Genomic DNA, 16,256 nt, shown 5'->3' with positions numbered 1-16,256 from the left:
CACGCCTCCCCTCTTTCTCTGCAAGATCAGTGCTGACTTATGACCTTAATAGTTGTTGACGCTCTAATAAACTTTCCATTTTCGCATTTAAGGTTTTTAGTTATAGATAAGAATAAGTGTAGGATTGTGTTTTTGTGTTAACCCCGTAAAATCCCAGACCTGAGTACCCCTCTTGTCACTGGGGTGGGAGCCTCAAGGGTACATCTCAGTACCTTTAGTCAGGGAAAATAATTGTACCATAATCCATTCTATCTTCTAAGTTGTGTTGACTCCACACACCCCGTCTCGTCTCCATGCTTTTATTTTACTGTTCTGTTTTAAAGCATTCGGTTATGAAAAGGTACAAATATGTACTTTTCACCTGGAAAAACATATTTAAGGTGCATAATTGGACCTTAAAACCACTGTTGTACCTTTGAGGGCACATTTACATTGATGAACAAAAAATATACCTGCACTGAACCTTTATTTCTAACAGCGTATTTTAAACTGCTTCTATGTCATTTTAAACTGCTTCTATGTAATAGACTGCTAAACTATGTAATAGATGTTTTGACCTGCTAGTGGGTCCTGGCCATTTAAGGGGCTCTGTAAGACATGTCCTCTCAGCCCTGTAGGGTCAGATGAACTCTAAGCACTCCCTTTGTGTGCACTGAGCTCTTATCTGAAGCTGATGTCGCAGGAAGCCTGATGAGTCCAGCCTTGAAACCGATGCAAAAATAACTGGCCTGGGTGACCATATCAAGTGGCTGCATATTCCTCTGGGCATGTAGAATTTCACAGCCTGCCTCCAGCCAGTTACGCCCTGAGGCAGGCTTGGTGTATTTGGGCAGCACACGGCGCACTGCAGAGAGAGGCTGCTGGACATCAAGGAAAAGCAGAGGTAAAATGTCTGCTGTTGACTCTGGCAGGGCAGTGGAGCCCTTCAAGCCCAGAGAAAGCTGCTGACACCTCATCCTGCAGCCGGCTGTGAGGAGCAGCTCCACAAACATCAGGGTTAAACCAGCTCCACACAGCAGGAAAAGATCCGTTAGAGATGATCAGAAACATCTTATTGGTAAAAAGTATTATAGATTGAATTAATGTGCACTGCAAGTCATATTATTGAAGGTTGGCTTGATGGTTTTCGAATGACTGATTCAAAACCCGGCTTCAGTTCAGCTGAACTAAAGACGAAAAATAGAGTTGGATGAATGTTGTCCTCAAATTCATAAACAAGGTTCTAGAAGCAGGAACCAGTTCATGTTCTAAGTACTTTGTTTAGAATCACCTCATATTCTGTGTATCATGTCTTTATTTATAGAAGCAGATTCGCACCAGATAGAACAGAAAAGACCAGTTGTGGTTTTTCCCCTTCGCTGGTTCTGGCAACAGTTTGTCAAAACATTGACTTAATATCTCAAAATAATGACTTATTTTCTTAAATTATTAATTTAATATCTCAAATTAATAAAATTTTACTGAAGTATTGACCTAATATCTTTAAAAAACATATTTTCTTGAAATATAAACTTGTTTTTAGTTTAGTTATGAATCATAATTAGTTATGAATGTCAAGAAAGTAAGTAGTACTTTATTGAAATATTGACTTCTTATCTCAGAATAATGACATTTCCTCCCAATATCTTAAATGAATGATATATGTTTTTGAAATATTAACTCGGTGTCTTGAAATATTGATTTGTATTTTTGAGAATATAATGAGTTACTAAATTTCAAGAAAGTAAGTAATTATTTTGGGGTAATAAGTCATTATTATGAGATACTAAACTAATTGTTTTGACATAGCAAGTCAACATTTTGAGAAAAGAAGTCATAAGACTTCAGAAGGTATAGTATAGGTATAGGTATAATAATTTCATTATTAAGAGATTCTTTTCGTTGTGTGTAAATTTAATGAAGAATGGTCCAAAAGAAACGGCCCAAAAAGACTTGGAAAAATGTCTGGTTCCATTGACTTACATTAAAAGTAAAGTAGGTTTTTCCTTCTCCTGTAAAGTTACCATTTTGGAGATAGGAGGTTTTCTTCAGACAACAACGATTTGCTATTTAGTTGAGGTTAACTTAAAAAACTTAAAAAACAAACCCTTAAACTCAAACTGTAGCTTTAAAGTGAAAGTGTGGCAGTTTCCCCTTTAATTCAAGTGTAGTAGATCAGACAGGACATGCCTGAAATCTGCTGCTTCAGTTTTGTACTGGACTATGAGGTGAATGTAGCTAACAAGCAATTAAAGCTGATTCCCCACCAGTTAGCACTGTGCAGACCGCATGGCCTGTATCATCATACACTGTATGATAGGTATCAATTACTGAGTTATGGGGTAAATTTGAATTTAACAGGGAATTCCACCTTTTTTTCAAAATCTCTGCGTAATTATATTGTCAAGATGTAGAGTAACTTGGTCTAGAGTAACTTTCCAAGTCAGAACTGTTCACAGTGGTTGGTGATAACAAACAGAAGAGCATTTAAAGCCTTTAAAAGCTGCCTCACATCATGATATTGCAGAAAATGTTCTGAATACAATGCCTGACGACTGAGACATTGTTTTCTGAGGAAAGTGTTTGGCCTAAAACATCAGTTTTTAAATACAGTCATGGTGGAGAGGGACATGCAGGGCATTGTAGAGCAAAATAGTCCCCAAACAAAACATGTTTTGTCAGATTTGGCACTATTTTATATAAAGCCTCAGAAGACACGTGTAGGTTCACTGGTCATTTTGGGTGCTAAATAAAAAGCCTATATTGTATATATTGTGTCTCCTGGTTCCTATGACCACCACTGTAAAGAAATCTGAGTCAGTAAGTTTCTCTACGATAAGCATTTCACATCAAACCACTCTGACTGACTTTGTTTACATCTCAGCTATTGAATTCCCCTTTAACCCAGCTGTTGCTTTGAGCATGCGGCCCACCAGCGCTGCGGATGTTTGGGATGAGGGGGATTTTTATGTGAATCTACAAAACAAAAAGGCTGAGGGAGGAGTGAAACAGCCTCCTCGAACAGAGGGATCCTGATTTGAACGAGTGCAGGCAGGAAGTGGGCCACGCTCCACTTTCTCGTGTTGGGCCCTCCCCACCTGCCCGGTGGGCCCCGGGGACCTGCACTAGCCCGTGTGGGCCGCAACCTCTCAGAGAGTTGGCAGAGGGATCGGCTGAAGAGGAAGAGGCGATGACTCACTCAGAGCAGTTCTCACAGTGCAGACGCAGCAGGACAACAGAGAAATCCATAAAAACACAACAAAGGGACGTGGTTTCCACAAGAAGGAACAGCGTGTGCTGCAGTTGCACTTTTATATGGGTGTTGTACGTCTGAACGCTGCTCTGAACACTGTCTATGGTGGAGAACCACACCCTGTAATGGCCTTCAGTGTATAATCTAGCAGGTCTTCTCTGGACTCATAGGCAAAGTCATGATCCGTGTAAAGTGATATTGGACTACTGGGCATTAATCAGAGCTTGTGGGCAGAAGAGCATGTTTTGCGTATAGCTGGGTCCCTGCGTGGGCCGGACATGGGCAGGAAGGCCGTGTTTAAACTAGAAATGTGCCAAACAGGAAGTGCAGGAAGTGACTGAGATGACAGTGTTGAGGGTGACAGGATAGCCCCGCACTGCCCCTAACCGGACCCCGCGCTCCACCCGAACGCTCCTGCCCCACCCGCAAACACTTTTGCCCCACCGTTCTTCAAACAGAGCCGCCGCTCCGGGGCCACACGGACAGGAAGCAGATTTTCTAACTCACAGCACTCAGAAACCAGCGCTGCTCTACATACTGCACAACACTGACAGACCTGAATCACACTGACCACCACTGGGTCTGCTCCACATGCAGTACAGCCAAAGTTGCGCCTTCAGGATGTTTGACTTGGCCCATCTGAGGGCGCTGGTGAAAATGCTTCTGCTTTGAATTCTTTCTAATTTAATACAAAGCTATTCATTACTAAAGTGGAATCTTTCAAATATTTAAATGAATTTCAGAATTTGGTGGTATGCCCCTTTTTTGCTTTAATGACAGCGTGCACTCGAGCTGGACTCCACAAGTTTGTGCAAAAGCCTCAGATGAGTAGATCAAATCCACCTGAGAGCTGTCTGAATTGAGTTAAATTTATTCTGTTTTAAATTATTTCAATTTCATTTTGTTTTCACTGTTGTTTGTAATTCCTTGTGTTTCTGTTTTTATTTTACTTCTTTTCTACTTTTATTTTACATAAAGCACTTTGAAATGCCTTTGTGAATGAAACACAGTCGTACACTGCAAAAAATGGTATCTTGTCAAGTGAAATGATCTTAAATCTAGTCATTATATCTAATATTTCTCATGCTGGGATTATTGTGCTTATTATAAGATTATTTAACTTATTTCTAGACATTTTACTTGTTTTAAGTGATTTTAGTAAGTCATAGTATCTCACTATATTGGTGGATAATTTGACTTGTTTCAAGCACTTTTCTTATAATAAATAAAATAACAAAATATATAGTGAGACACTATGACATACTAAAATCACTTAAAACAAATGGAAATCAGTAAAGCAATCTTATAATAAGCGTACAATAATCCCAGCATGAGAAATATTAGATGTTATGAAAAATTATTAAATGTTGTGAAAAATGCCATATTTAAGTGTGTTCTGTGAAGGATGTGTTCACTTATTTTTATTTAGAAAATCAACAAAACAAGTCATCTAACCAGGGCTGTTTTTACATGCGACTGTAAATTAACTTGCCTTGAACATGAGCTTTAATGGAAGGGATACATTTGTTGGACTTATTTCCAGATTGTTGTTTATTCCCAGATTGTGACTTTTAGACTCCACTGTATAACTTATTAAACTTATTCAATTGTATTTTAGTGTCAAATTAGTCAAATTTTATTAAACTATATTTTTTAAAAACTTCATTTGAAGCCTACTGACCTTAATTTGTACATTGGTTTGCCTTTTTAGCCTTCAACCCACCACAACTGTCACACTTTAGCCCCAAAGACAAAAAGTTTGTGCACCCCTGCATTGGAGAGATGCAATCATTTTAGAAGGGAAGGGGAGAGCTGGATTGGTGGGAGGAAGCACTAACATTGAGGCTTTCTGGCAGTAAATGCAGCTCAGTGTCCGTATGTGGACTGGGGCGTGAACTGGACATTTTGAAACATTGAGAATGTTTATGTAGTGCACTAAACTCTTATTTTAAGAGTGCAAAGAAAAATTCCATGATAAGGGTTGTTCTCCATTTGGAGGGGAAACCATGTCACAAAGGTTGCAGGGCTTAAAAAGATGCTTAAAATATTAGGCACAGCTCCAAAAGTCAGTATGTACATTTACACAGTGACCTAAGACTAAATAACACATTTCCCTTATGATTTCAATGATTTTTCTTTTTTCATCCTGTTTCATAGTCGCTCTGCATCTGTATAACAGCTCATCACAAAACCGATTTTTTAACATTTGAGAAAACATTTTTAACATAAAACAGTATTTTTAAGAGGTTTAACTTAAGGATTTATATAAAACAAATTCATATATAATTTTTATATCATTAACATTATACAACATTTAAAAAGTATATATTTTATTTTAAAAATAATTTGTCACAGAGATTTTGGTCACTGGTGTTATCAGGACTCTTATGTTACATTTTACCACAGTATTTTCAGCTCTATTAAACTGCATATTTGGGTCGAGGCTCATCAGAGAGGAAGCAGCTCAAGGCATGAGAGGGTGAGTCACACTTGCTCACTATTTCACTAATTTATAAATATTTTTGCTCATCAGGCACATAACTTCATAACGTGTCACTGGTGTTATGTGCTTTAATAGCTGTGTAAGTATAATTTTAACAGCTGATTCAGCTCATCAGCCAGTTATTGCTTCTTACTTCGTGAATTAAATCAGGTGTGTGAGCGGGATACACAAAAAAATGTGCAGTGCAGGCCTCTGGACTGGGCCGGACGCTGGTGGCCTGGTTACAAACATATTAAACTGCTGCTTTCCTCTCTGTTATTGAGCAGGACGAGAGAGTTTACTGAGCCAGCACAAAGTCTCAGCCCTGAAGAGAAAAGCACACTCGGCACTTTTCTCACCGCTGAGGAACAGCAGTGAGGGCTTCAGTGGGCTTCAGAAATAAGCTCCACTAACACGTTCATCTTTTATTCGTTTAGCGCTTTAGCTTGAGTGACGCACCTCAGACCACACGGCGTTAACAGGTGCTTCCTGTTCTTTTAGAGGCACAACAGTATTTTTACTAGAGAACAGTGATGAACTCACCTCAGCCAAAACAATCAACACTAATCCAGCGTCTGTAATTCAGACTTACAACGAATTTAACTTCGATTCACAGCGTCTTCATTCTTATTAGACTGACAACAGACAACCTGTCAAAATGAGCCTTTAATACTAACTGTGATAGTTATTATTAATAAAAATAATATAATAATAAAAATAATGTATATAAATAAAACTAAACAAGCACCAACAAATGATCTAGATTTGCTCCCTAATGTTCTTCCCCATTCACACTGAAATGCCTTCTTCTATTCACATTGTTTACGAATGTTCTCTCCCCTCATTCGAACTGTTCTAGAGTGTTCCGCTCATTCTCACAGTTCTAGAAGGTTCTCTCCCTTCACATGGTTTTAGAATGTTCTCCCCATTCACATTGTTCTAGAAGGTTCTCCTGATTCATGCTACTCTAGAATGTTTTCCTCGTTCACATTGTTCTAGAATGTTCTACCCTCTTTCACATAGTTCAAGAATGCCCCACCATTCACGCTGTTCTGAAATGTTCTCCTCTATTTGCAGTGTTGTAGAATGTTATCCTGCATTCACATTGTTCTAGAAGGTTCTCCTGATTCATGCTGCTCTTGAATGTTTTCCTTCATTCACGTTGATCTGGAACGCCCCCGTTCATGCTGTTCTGAAATGTTCTGCTCTACTTGCAATGTTCTAGAATGTTATCCTGCATTGACATTGTTCTAGAGTGTTCTTCCATATTCACAGTTCTAGCAATATCTTCCTCGTTAACTCTGCTCTGGAACATTGTCCCTGCTCACACTGTTCTAGAATGTTCCCCCCCATCACTCTGTTCTAGATTGTCAACACACATTCACAGTGTTCTAGGATCTGCTTTCTCAGTCATGCTGTTCTAGAATGTGTTCCTGATTCACTCTGTTCTAGAATGTGTTCTAGAATGTGTTCCTGATTCACTCTGTTTTAAAAGTTCTTCTCCATTCATGCTATTCTAGAATGTTCCCCATGAACACTGTTCTAGACTTTTCTCACCCTAATTCAGATAGTTCTAGAACATCAGCACACACTCACAGTGTTTGTCATTCACTCTGGTTCTTCTGCTGTGTCAGTTGTTCTGGGGAATTCATTGGACAGACATTAGATGCTGGTGTTTGCTGCAGAGGACTGAGTTCTCTGGCCTTAAATCCAGTTAACTGCACAAAAGTGAGGCAGAAAGGCAGCTCCTGAGGCCGCGGTGCAGCAAACTCAAACATCAAGTAACAACTCCATGTTGGGAGTGAAAAAAAACTAGAAAAAAAGCTAGAAAACTAGAAAATCCATCTGCATCCACAAAGCATGTGCAAAATAAATCACAGACCGAAAAAATTCCCGGCCCAGAGGAAAGACATATCCTAAATCAGACCTCCTCTTGATCTCCTTCCTAGACGTGGTTCAGTCCAGTGTGGAATCAGAGTGAGACTCAGGGCCGTTTTCTCCTGATTCTGAAATTTGGCTCCTGAGAGATAAAACTCAGATTTTCTCACTTTGATCAAAATGTTGTCCCACATGTGGCTGAACTCTTCAGTGTCTGACTCTTCTCAGCCCAGCCTCAGCTGAATAATACCTCCAAAAGAAAAGCGTGAGATCTCATCGTTTTCTTACACAGCTCTGTTCTAGATCACAGAACTCTCTCAGCAGTCTGTCAGTGCAGAAAGAGAACTCACGCTTTTCTCCTTCATCACCAGAACTTCTCACAGTGAGATGCTGATGTTAATCTCCACATTTCAGAAATCAGTTCTTCATTAATATAATAGTGAGATCTGCTTAATTTCTCTGAGACAATCTTAACCCCTTAAAATCCCAGGCTTATTAGATATTACTTATTATTCAGCAACTACAGGGACTTTAATACAAACTGCTTGAGCTACACTCTTAAACAAGATGGTTCTTTAGGGGTTCTTTAGCAAAGTAAATGGTTTAAATAGAACTATGAACACTTTAGGAACCATTTGCGTGGTTAAATGGGTCTCTGCATGGTGAAATTGTTCTTCAGACTGATGGAGATTGATGTTTTGTATATGGTTCTATGTAGCACCAAAACGGTTCTTCTTTTGTCATAAGTTTGATATTGTAACAATAGCAGAACCCTTTGTGGTGCTATATAGAACCCTTTTCAGAAAACATCTACAGCACATTCTCCATCAGTCTGAAGAACCATTTCACCATGCAGAGACCCGTTTAATCACGCAAAGGGTTCTTTGAGTGTTCATAGTTCTATATAAACCATTTACTTTGCTAAAGAACCCTTGAAGAACTAAGCGTTTAAGTGTGTTTTCTTAGGTTATAGAAGTGTGTAATAAAACTACGTATCGCCATGTTTCAGTAAAGGCTTTTTATAGAGACGGTGTCCGGCCATGTCTTTGCACTGAAATCTGTTTTGCACATGTTTTGTGATGCAGATGGATTTTCTAGCTTTTCCTGCTCCCAGCATGGAACTGTTATTTCTAATTACACTGCAGATCCATGCATTACTGGTAGTTTGAATACATTTTAGTGGCGACCACCTAAACTGACCACCTCCTTCGCCACAAGGGGCTGATTCTTTTCTTCCTGTTTTACACTCAGTCTGTGGTAAAGTGGAACACCCTCCTCTATCAAACAGATCGCATGGCCCTAAAAATCACACAGGCCAGAAAACTGACCCAGATTGCAGTTCATTCCAGACCATTCCACCCAGCGCCAGGCTGTGAAAGGCCTGGTTAGACTAACAGCGCTCAGCAGGTGGGCACTGAAGTCCAGCCAAAACTAGCAGAGTGTTATTACGGGGAAATGGGCTTTTAAATGAAAACGGCAACACGTTTTTACCGCAGCGAGGTGGAGAGCTGTAATAACAATAATAATGAGCCTAATGTAGCGGCTCCAGGGAATGAAACTCGAGCACAAGTGTGACCACTGGAATTTATACAGAGCTCACAGTGGGGTCAGACAGCAAGACTCACTCTCTGGTATACGCACACCATCGGTCAGTCACTCTGAAGCCTTTGAATGGCTTTTTACTCTGTGATTTCTTAGAATTACACTCTTAAAAAAGATGGTTCTTTGTGAGGCATGAGTTCTATATAGAACCATTTCATGCTTAAATGGTTCTCTGTATGGTGAAATGGTTCTTCAGACTGACTGACTCGTGGAGAATGTGTTGTATATGGTTCTATGTAAAACCTTTTTCTGTATAGCACCAAAAAGGGTTCTGTTACTGATACAATGTCATGCTTGTACCAATAGAAGAGTCATTTTGGTGCTATATAGAACCATTTAACACATTCTGCATCAATCTGAAGAACGATTTCACCTTTTCTTTATAGAACTCATGGTTCTAAATAGAACCACTGCCTTTATTAAAGAACCCTTCTATCTTTTTTAAGAATGCCAGAAATTTAAGAGATACCACTGATTTAAGCCTGTGAGGTGGGCTGTAGACCCCAGAGGACATTTGCTGAACATTTCTGCCCTCTGCTGGACATTGTTAGCAAATCATGTTTATAATAAAACTCTTTGTGTCTGATTGAGAACAGCTCATCTCAGTTAATGGCCTCATTTAGAGCTTCATTTCTGTATCATTTTAATGGTCGAGTTTGAGATTAAGGATTTGCTAGTCTTTGTCTGAGTCACCAGACCACAGAGTCTTCTAGTATCGTCCAATTCAATGTCCTGAGAGCAGGACATTTATACAGGAAGCAAGACAGCACCGCTATGTTAAGGTGGCCCTATTGCTGATACAGGTGTTTAGTTGCTGACACAACTTGTATAATCTATAAGAAGCACTGACCAATAGAATGGAGGCTCTGGAGCAGCTACACATGAGCCTAAGATCACCATGCCCAATGGCAAGTGGTAGCTAGAGGGGTTTAAAGCCCCCCAGCTTTGGGCTGTGGAGCAGTGGAGCTGCATTCTGTGATGGAGCTCCATCCAGTTGGAGTCCGGGACACATCATAGGTTTGCACGACCCCTGGTACAAACATCTTTGGAGCCCCCTCACACTCTGACAAAAAAGACAAAGGAAAAAAAACAAAACAAAAAATGATGTAATGAATTAATTAGACCTGATTTTGTTTTGAATATAAATAAAATTGACCATAATAATGTCTGTAGTGCAATGCTATGAGTTTGTGCAGTGTTGTGCTTTTCCTTTTTTGATAGAAAGCAAGTCATAATGCAAAAACACACTGTTTAAACCATCCCATTCAACTGCATCAAATTATATCCCATAAATCCATAATAACATATACGGCCATATCCACATATCACATAATTTGTGCCCAAACTTTTGCACTAAACTGTAAATTACTGTGCCATTTCATTTTCGTTTGTACTTATTCAACAGGTTTTTGATCGTCTAATGTTTATGTCTGCGCTGTACTGTACCAAGTATTTGAGCCCACTCGGTCCTCGTAGTCTGATCCCCCCAAAGCCTGTGGAAGTCTGAGGCTCCTGGGAACTGACTTCACTGGTCTGGTCAGTAATCCATCCCTGGTTGGAGAGGCATCTGTGGTCTAGAACTAATCACCTAGTTTCAGTGCCTGACCTTAGTAATGGCTTGAGGCTAAATGCAATCAAGTCCTCACAGCAATGTTCCAACATCTAGTGTAAAGCCTTCCCAGAAGAGTAGAGGCTATTACTGCATCCTTGATTTAGGAAGGCATGCTGGATGAGCAGTCTGGACATACGGCATGTGTATACACTGATCAGGCATAACATTATGACCACCTCCTTGTTTCTACACTCATTGTCCATTTTATCAGCTCCACTTACTATATAGGTGCACTTTGTAGTTCTACAGTTACAGACTGTAGTCCATCTGTTTCTCTGCATACTTTGTTAGCCCCCTTTTACCCTGTTCTTCAGTGGTCAGGACCCCCATGGACCCTCACAGAGCAGGTACTATTTGGGTGGTGGATCATTCTCAGCACTGCAGTGACACTGACATGGTGGTGGTGTGTTAGTGTGTGTTGTGCTGGTCTGAGTGGATCAGACACAGCAGTGCTGCTGGAGTTTTTAAACACTGTGACCACTCACTGTCCACTCTATTAGACGCACTTGCGTTTTTGGTCCACCTTGTAGATGTAAAGTCAGAGCCGATAGCTCATCTATGGCTGTACAGTATGAGCTAATCATCCTCTAGTCCTTCATCAGTGGTCACAGGACGCTGTTGGATGGATATTTTTGGTTGGTGGACTATTCTCAGTCCAGCAGTGACACTGAGGTGTTTAAAAACTCCAGCAGCACTGCTGTGTCTGATCCACTCCGACCAGCGCAACACACGCTAACACACCACCACCACGTCAGTGTTACTGCAGTGATGAGAATGATCCACCACCCAAATAGTACCTGCTCTGTGAGGGTCCATGGGGGTCCTGACCACTGAAGAACAGGGTAAAAGGGGGCTAACAAAGTATGCAGAGAAACAGATGGACTACAGTCTGTAACTGTAGAACTACAAAGTGCACCTATATAGTAAGTGGAGCTGATAAAATGGACAATGAGCGTAGAAACAAGGAGGTGCTCATAATGTTATGCCTGATCGGTGTATATTATTATAAATTATGGTATTCAGGTTGAATCATTCACACAAAAGCCATGTTTGATTTTCGATTTTATTTTTAAACTTTATTTGTACATTTCCATAAAAAGTAAATAAAAAAAGAAACTAAACATTGAATGGAGAGACTGAATTGGAAGTTGCTTGTTTAGGTTGGAGCAATGAAAACAGAGAAATAGAGAAATTCAGAGCAGAAAGACACTCAACATGTGAAAATTCCCTTTCCTTTAAATTCACATATGAAACTGCTGCACGATATCATAAAATAATAATTCAGATGCAGAAGGCCAAAGTAAACATCGCTGTACTCTCCTCCGTTCATTCGTAATAGCCAGAATTCTAGACAACGTACTGTACACATGATCCCACTGATACAGCGTTAATCAGGTAAGAGACGTTTTAAGGGTTTTATAGGGACATTTCATTACAAGAAACTGCACAATATATCAAGTATTACCAAAAAATATATAAAAGCTAACTTATTGCTGTTTCTAAAAAGGTGGATTTTGGGAGATGTCTACAAAAATGCCACTGTCTCCAAAGTGTAAGTGTGAAAAGGAAACAAGAGGACAGCGTTCCCTGTTTTTTTTTTCTTTTTTAAGAGCAAACACAAAAGTACAGGCAGCTCAGAATACACTGTACTGCAGGACACAGCTACAAACCTGCTAGAAGCATGCACTTCTGCATAGCGAGGATAAAGAAAACCTCTTTCCACAGACATTACACCAGCAAAAAATGCACAAATCCACAAAAACATAGGCAAAAACGTGACACCTCACAGGCCACAAGCCACTGACATTGCATAGACTTCTGAATTATGCATACTAAATCGTTTTCGCTTCATCTAAACGGTTCCTTTGTTTGACCACATCTCTGTCATGGCTTTCGGAGGAAGGCATTTTTATCTTTACCATTTTCATTAGGAAATAAAAAAACAACATGCTCATTTCAGAGCGCTAAAACTATCAATTTTGGGGGGTAATTAATATACGATAATAAAACTAGATTTGAGTAAATATCTGAAAATATACTTTAGCATATAAATGTCACATTTAAGCCAAGAGAACAGGATCTAATGGTACTGCAACTGTAAGACACGGCGAAGTGTACATACACATATGATAAGCACTGCTGTGTTCGCTGCCTCACAACAGCATTTAATGGCATTCTGGCCCATATATTACTGTGCAAAAGTCAAGAGACCCTCCATTTATTTAATTTCCAGTCCAAATGTTCAGGATATTTTTATGAATATTAGACAGAAGCGGATCGACTTGCATAAGGAAGAGGTAAAGTTAAAGATAAAAAAAGTGAACAAGTTTCCAAAACTGGAATTTGAAAAATGATTAAAAGCTACAGAGAAAATGTGCCTCCTAACAACCACCTGGAAGACCTGGTAAACACCACAACTGCCCCCATCAGATAAACAGCACTGAAAGCTTCATCTTTGAGAGAGAGGAGAAAATCAAGCTCCACTCTTGATTCAGATGTGAAGCGAAAACTACAACCAACTTCTAAAACTGAACTTAGGAGGTGTGAAAAATATCCCTGCAGATTTCTCCGAGAAACTGAGTCTCCTGAAAAGAATGGAAGCTGTAATAAAGCCGAAGAGCTTTATTACAAAGTTGTTATCTTGAGATAACACGTTAATTATCTTGTGATCTCAAGACAACAAAGTTGTTCTCTTAAGATAGAGTTGACTATCTTGTGATCTCAAGACAACAAATTTGTTATCTTGAGATAATGATGTAACCATCTTGTGTTCTCATTATAGTTGTTATTTTGAGATAAGTTAATTTTTTGTGATCTGAAGATAAAGTTAACTTGAGATACAGTTAATTATCTTGTGATCAAGACAACAAAGTTGTTATCTTGAGACAATGAGTTTACTATCCTGTGATCAAGATAAAGTTGTTATCTTGAGATAACGAGTAAATTATCTTGTGATCAAGACAACAGTTATTTTGAAATAAGTTAATTATCTTGTGATCTCAAACACGAGTTAATTATCTTGTGATCTCAAGATAGTTATCTTGAGATAATGAGTTAACTATCTTGTGATCTCAAGATATCGAAGTTGTTATCTTGAGCTAACAAGTTAATTATCTTGTGATCTCACAACAATCTAGAAAATTACAGCAACAGCTCATGGCCTCTCCAGACTTCTGTAAAACACTGAAGGAACTGATATGTTATTTGTTAAGACGTCTGTGTAATTTTCAGTTATATGTTTTTCAGCTTTTTGTGATGCTGAAAAATGAATAACTTGTACTTAACGGCCGTTTCGACTGAAAATGAGATAAATAAAGGATGATCTCTGACTTTTGCCCAGTACTGTACATCATACAAAAACACACACCAACATATAAGCTCACACGATCCACAAGCAGCACTTTCAGCATTCGACGAAGTCGAGATTCAACTGTTAAACCTCAGTAATGCTCGACGGTATTTCTGTTATACACGTAAGATAAAAACTCCAACCAGCAAAACATAATTAATGCATTTCTCTTCTGAAAAACATCAGTGATAGTTAGACTACCGAGAGCGAATGATGTCTTTAAGACACCACCCAGAAAACAGACATTGGGACTATAAAAGAATACTGAACACAACAAAACAGAAACAAGAGCGTGTTCTGACTGTAGGCCAGCCAGACGCCGGCCTCTGCCATTGGCTTGGATTATGTATTGTTCAGGTTGTTCCTCTGCATCAAATAACTCAACCCACAATCCTCCACTGCATCGTTCAGCTCACAAACAGGACGTACTGGCGGTTTGGAGACTGCAGCTAAAATCTGTTGACTTAGCAGGCTTTGAAATACGATCGTTCTCTGTAGCGGTGAGAGCTGGGAATCAGGAAAAAAACAAGGAAACAGCAAAGCTGACCAGAAACACTTCAAAGGAGCTTTGTGATGGTTTTCAGACCTAGTGGACATCACTGATTGTAATACCGGCCACACGGGAGACTGAGGTAGGGGTGTAAAGATTGCACCTCTACACCAATCTGAATGTGGCGATGCAGCTGCATCAATTACAATAGTTATAATAAGTTATTATTTTTTGGCCAAAACAACTTCTTCAGTTTTCAAAACAAAAAAATCAACTAAAATGAACAAATCAAACTGGGTTAAATCTGTTTCCTGAGTCACAATTGAAACGAATCATTGTGAGGTCAGAATCTACACCTTCAAACCATAAAGTGGCGTCAGAGTGGAAGCTGAGCAAGCAAAAAAATAAAATAATAAAAATGATAATAATTTGAGTTAATTATGGAGCGCCGCTGGTGACATCCTGTATAAATAAAATTATGCGTGGCCATGACTTAGTAACGCATGGGAACAAGATAATTAAGTCGTGTCAATGACTTATTAAGGCATGGCAATGAGATTCTAATGCATGGCCACAACTTGTTCCCATGTCTAACTAAGTCGTGGACATGCATTGGGATCTCATACCCATGCTTTACTAAGATGTGGCCACACATTAGGATTTCATATCCATCCTTTACCAAGTCATGGCCACACATTAGGATCTCATACCCATGCTTTACTAAATCATGGCCACACATTAGGATCTCATACCCATGCTTTACTAACTCGTGGCCACACATTAGGATCTCATACCCACGCTTTACTAAGTCGTGGCCACACATTAGGATCTCATACCTATGCCTAAGTCGCGGCCACGCATTAGGATCTCATACCCATGCTTTACTAAATCGTGGCCACACATTAGGATCTCATACCCATGCTTTACTAAGTCGTGGCCACACATTAGGATCTCATACCTATGCCTAAGTCGCGGCCACGCATTAGGATCTCATACCCATGCTTTACTAAGTCGTGGCCACACATTAGGATCTCATACCTATGCCTAAGTCGCGGCCACGCGTTAGGATCTCATACCCATGCTTTACCAAGTCGTGGCCAGGCATTATTTTAATTTATACAGGACGTCACCAACAGGGCTCAGTAAATAATGCATGACTAGGCGAGTTCAGGTAATCTGACACATTCCTTTTCTTTGTTAGAACATAATGAACTGACTAACTACAAGAAGGCCATTCTTGATAGAAAATGTCAGAAACTAATAATAAAAAGAACATCCTGAAAAACTAATAATCATAAAACAATTAAAGTAAAAGTTTTAAGGAAAATGCAATAGAGGGAGAGCGCTTGTGGATCACTGAGTGGAGCAGTTTTCTTTTGTTTTGTTGTAGCGGATGCTTAAAGTGTTGCATAAGACGCCTTAAAACCACTCAAGACCTCAAGCCCATCTGTCAGGCTCCCCTCCCTGATAATTTAAATAGGGGGATCTGATAGCTTTTCCACCAGACAGTGCGGTGCAGCACGATGCGGTTACAAATTTGGTTTACAAACTCGTGATCACACATTTTGACATAATTCTGCTCCCAAACGAGGCATTTCTGAGTACCAGTGA

The sequence above is a fragment of the Colossoma macropomum genome, unplaced genomic scaffold (genome assembly GCF_904425465.1).
Source record: "Colossoma macropomum unplaced genomic scaffold, Colossoma_macropomum, whole genome shotgun sequence".
NCBI classification, from domain to species: domain Eukaryota; kingdom Metazoa; phylum Chordata; class Actinopteri; order Characiformes; family Serrasalmidae; genus Colossoma; species Colossoma macropomum.
The sequence above is the reverse complement of the archived record's forward strand: the minus strand, read 5'-3'. Positions refer to the sequence as shown.